The sequence below is a fragment of the Plectropomus leopardus genome, chromosome 10 (assembly GCF_026936395.1).
Source record: "Plectropomus leopardus strain MGB_pleo_1.0 chromosome 10, ASM2693639v1, whole genome shotgun sequence".
NCBI classification, from domain to species: domain Eukaryota; kingdom Metazoa; phylum Chordata; class Actinopteri; order Perciformes; family Serranidae; genus Plectropomus; species Plectropomus leopardus.
This window is the reverse complement of record NC_142185.1, coordinates 843,735-849,035: the sequence shown is the minus strand read 5'-3', so window position 1 is coordinate 849,035 and position 5,301 is coordinate 843,735.

The window sequence follows — 5,301 nt, the reverse complement described above, 5'->3', positions numbered from 1 at the left end:
CTGCCCCCGATGTCCACACTGTGTTGCAGAGTCGTGTCAACCACGACAGCCCCACAACATCCAGGGCCTTGAGGAACTCCGGGCGGACCTCGTCCACCCCCAGGCCCTGCCACCGAGGAGCTTTTTGACCACCTCAGCAACCTCAGCCCCAGGGATGGAGGAGCCCACTCCCGAGTCCCCAGGCCCTGCTTCCTCACCGGAATTGAGGAGGTCTTCGAAGTATTCCTTCCACCGATCCACAACGTCCCGAGTTGAGGTCAGCAGCGCCCTGTCCCCACCATACACAGTGTTGACAGAGCACTGCTTCCCCCTCCTGAGACGCCAGATGGTGGTCCAGAACTCTTCGCAGCCATCCGGAAGTCGTTCTCCATGGCCTCAACGAACTCCTCCCACGCCCGGGTTTTCGCCTCGCCGACCACCGTAGCTGCATTCCACTTGGCCTGTCGGTACCTGTTTGTCGCCCCCAGAGTCCCACAGGCCAAGAAGGCCCAATAGGACTCCTTCTTCAGCTTCATGGCACCCCTTACCGCCGGTGTCCACAAGCAGGTTCGGGTGTTGCCGCCCAACAGGCACCAACCACCTTACGGCCACAGCACAGGTCGGCCGCCTCAGCAATGGAGGCACGGAACATGGCCCACTCGGACTCAATGTCCCCTGCCTGACCCGGGACATGGTCAAAGCTCTCCCGGAGGTGGGAGTTGAAGCTCCCTTTGACGGAAGATTCTGCCAGACGTTCCCAGCAGACCCTCACAATGCGTTTTGCGGTCTGCCAGGTTTGACCGGCATCCTCCCCCACCATTGCAGCCAACTTACCACCAGGTGGTGATCGGTTGACAACTCCGCCCTCTCTTCACCCGTGTGCGCATATGGACACCCTTATGCTTGAACATGGTGTTCATTTTAGACGATCTGTGGCGAGCACAGAAGTCCAATAACAAAACACTACCTGGGTTCGGATTGGGGGGGGCCATTCCTCCAGGTCTCACTGTCATTGCCAATGTGAGCATTGAAGTCCCCCAGCAGAACGAGGGAGTCCCCAGAAGGAGCACTCTCCAGCACCACCTCTAAGGACTCCAAAAAGGGTGGATACTCTGAACTGCTGTTTGGACCATAGGCACAAACAACAGTCAGGATCCGTCCCCCAACCCAAAGGCGGAGGGAGGCTACCCTCTCATTCACCGGGGTAAACTCCGAAGTACAGGCACCGAGCCGGGGGGCAATAAGTATTGCCACCCCTGCCCGGCGCCTCTCACCAGTGGCAACTCCAGAGTAGAAGAGAGTCCATCCCCTCTCGAGAAGACTGGTTCCGGACCCCACGCTGTGTGTCGAGGTGAGGCCGACTATATCTAGTCTGAACTTCTCAACCTCGTGCACCAGCTCAGGCTCCTTCCCCACCAGAGAGGTGACATTCCACGACCCCAGAGCTAGCCTCTGCAGCCGATCGGACTGCCAAGGTCCCTGTCTTCGGCTGCTGCCCAACTCACACGGCACTGGACCCCTATGGCCCCTCCTACGGGTGGTGAGCCCATGGGCAGGAGGTCCCACGTCGCCTCCTCAGGCTGCGCCTGGCCGGGCCCCATGGGTAAAGGCCCGGCCACCAGGCGCTTGCCATCGAGCCCCACCCCCAGGCCTGGCTCTGGGGGGGGGGGTGGCCCGCGTCCGGACGAGGGAAACTCTGGACCATTCTTCTTTTTCATCATAAGGGTCCGGTGAGCTACACTTTGTCTGGTCCCTCCCCTAGGACCTGTTTACCAGGGGCATAAAGCCCCCGACAACTGAGCTCCTAGGATCACTGAGACACGCAAACCCCTCCACCACGATAAGGTGGTAGCTCAAGTAAGGGGAGCCTGGCTATAGTGTTGAAAAGAAACCTGGGATTATTTTTATTTTCCTCAATAACGATGAGTAATAGCTGGGGCATGGTGGAGGGCCTTTCTATACATTTTCAGACTGTCCTGCCAGACTAAACGAGACTCTTCCAGGTTGGTTGAATGCCAATTTCTTTCAGATTTTGGCAATATTTGTTTCAATTTGGGGGATAAACCATGGACCTAATTTTCTTTGTTTTATTATTTTCTTCTTGAAAGGTGCCAAGGAGTCAAGAGCTGATCGCAGAGAGCCAGTAACACTACGAACAAGACAATCATTTGAGAACGACTTAAATTAGTAAAAGTGTTTTTAGTCACATTGAGACATGGTAATGAGTTTAAACATGTCAGTCTCTGATGCACATCTGTTGAATGCACAGGCTGCAGTCTCTTCCAGCAAGGTTAGATATGAGATCTTAACACCTGTTTGGAGGCAGATACAAAATTTTCATGCCCTGTTAACAATAGTAATAATATAGTAGTTGTTGTTGTTGTTGTTGTTGTTGTTGTTGTTACTATTTTTATTATTTAATGGCATTGAGATTGGTGGGAGTAGCCATAATTACAGGTAGATTCAAGTTTTACATACTGTGAGCTAGGCCTGGGACACTTGTTTTTTGTTGTGGAATATCTTAATGATGACAATAACTGGATGACAAGCAGAGGATGAAATATGTACCTTAATTGGAAAATTAGGAAATTAATGGTTTAGTAGTACGAACAACAGAAGTACGAACAAATTCAGGCAAGAAAATATTGATGAATCACAGATTTGTGCATTTGTGTGTATACACTGTTGTGAATAAGGCCTGTTGTCTTTTTGAAAAACGTGATCATCAAGAAAATTCAACACAATACTGGAGGCTGTAAAGAAGATGACTGGGTTTGATACCTCAACAAACAGATTCTCAGTTCCCTCAACAGCACTTAAACCTTGCCATTCCCGTGTTATAGTGTCTTATATTTTGCAAGGAGACGCTCTATGCCAGGCCTATTCAATTAGCGGCCCTCAGGACAGAGCAGTAAAAGTGCAGAATCTGAATGCATCTTACAACCAGAGCTGTTCTACATTGGTGCAGCCCAAGAGACAGCTACAGCTGCTTCCCTCCATGTTTTGTGGATTTTGGCGAAGAAGAAAAGGCCATTTACTCACTCTGAAACTGTAAAAGATTGTGTGCTTGCCATCGCAGATGAAGTGATAAATGACAACAAAATGAAAACGAGTGTGACATCTGCTTAAAAATGTACCCCTGTCAGACATGTCAAACATTCTAGCTACAAAATTCTAGTATTTGAAACACTGTTGAATGAAGTGAAGAAGGCTGATGTCATGTCTATAGCAGTAGATGAGTCCCAGGACAGAACTGATACTGCGCAATTGTGCTTATATGTCGTTTTTTTTTATGGCAAATGCTTCCGAGAGCAACTACTTTCAACATTTTTCAAAGACAATGGTCTGGATATGGAGCATGTGTGCATGCTTGTGACAGATGGGGCTCCATCCATGGCAGGTAAGTGGATTGGCAGCAACATTGGTCATCTTTTGCACCCCAGATTACATCCTTACACTGCATCGTGCATCAGACAGTGTTTGTGCAAAACGTAGCGGTGAGCTTAAAAGGTAAATCAGTGTCTGCTGAGCACCATGACCTGCTTTTGCATAATGATGGCAAGTGTCCAAAGGTAAAGCACTGGAGCGTTGCTGTGATCTCAGAGAGGAGATTATAACTTTCCTCCCCAACAGCAAGCACATAAAGGCAGAAGCACACTTGAAACACATACTGGACGACAACTTCATGGCCAATGTCTGCTTTCTGTGTGACATATGCAAACACCTAAATGACTTAAATGTGGGACTACAGGGCAGAGACAAAAATGTCATTGACCTTATGACCTTTTTCTGACGCTACTCAAATGCATCTCATCCCCGGTACATATCATGGATGTGATGACAGATTTCATTCCGAGGTTGAAAGAGAATTTTGCCAGTTGATTGGATGGACTTGCTCTGCCCACAGAAGTAATGGGCTTTACCAGGGACCCTTTCACTGTTGCAACAGCAGGGGGCATACCCACCAGAGCAAAAGAGGTGGTCCCCTCCATGGACAAAATTCATACTGGAACTTGTGGACTTGCAGCCATCCTTAACTGTGGCACAAGAGCTTCTTACAAAGGGATCTGTGTTTTTTATTCAGTAATGTGCCAAGAACTTCAGATGTGACCAGAAACAAATGTTACTGCTATAACTGTGCACATTTTGAAATATGCCTTGGTAAGATGTGACCAAAGTGATTATTTACAGAATTTCATTTTATTTTTTCATTCTATTTATATCATTTTTATTAACGTGAAAAAATATTCCTACTACCTCAGGTTCTGTTCAATTACAGCTCTGTTATTGTGCTTTTATACACTTTTTGATGTGTCTTTGTCATGTTACCAAATTTCAAAGGACTATGAATAAAAAGCGCATATTTTTTATCACATTAATCTGTATTGGTTTGACATTTGTCATTACCAGCTGCTTACTGGGCGCCTAACATGTCTGGCCTAGCTACATTTTTTCCTTTTAAAATTTGGCCCAACTGAGTTTGTGATTGAATAGCCCTGGCTTAAAGCGATATGCAGAGGGCTTTGGGGATAATTTCAAATCCACCAATTTTAGAAAATGTGCCCACAGTTTCACAGCTCTGTAACAAGTTGGCCACATTCATGGGACATGATGTTGAGGTCCATGTGGAGTTTTACAGACTGCCTGAAGAAAGTGTCCAAATTAAGCAGACTTCTCTTTGCCCTGCTAGGTGGAACAGGCAAATTTAAAGAAAAAACCCTGGAAGACATAACAGCAATCATCATCTGGAAGTAAATAAGTTTAGAGAATTTTTGTACTTTTTACAAACCACAGGCTGTATACTTAGTGGAGGGGGTAAGATTTTTCACTGTCTGTAGGATAATAATGGTAAAGAAACATCCCATTCCATTCCCACTAAATGTGACTTTTAAGTATTCAGTTACTTAAATTGAGCGTGAACATTTTCTTGCCACCCATGTAGTTTCAGGTATCTCTGAGAACGGGCCTACTGAAAGAAAAGAGACATTTGATGACATCAGAAAATCCCTACCACCATCAGATCAAAAGGGTGTGATTCCTTTCAAGAGTATTGTCTCCATGGAACACCTCAACATTTAACAACAACTTCAACCATTCATTCACTTTTTTTTAGGGAGATCTAGATGCCATAGTCACAGACTGAGTGCTTAATCATATATCACCAATTTAAAGCTTTCCTGAGCGACATGACGATTCCTGGAAAAGTGGACTGTCAAAGATGCCTGGATGAAAGTCATACTCTGAGGCAGAGACTGGATAGCAGTAAAATATTTTGTTCATAGAATTATAACCATCAAGAGAAATTTGTGCCAAAAATATTTA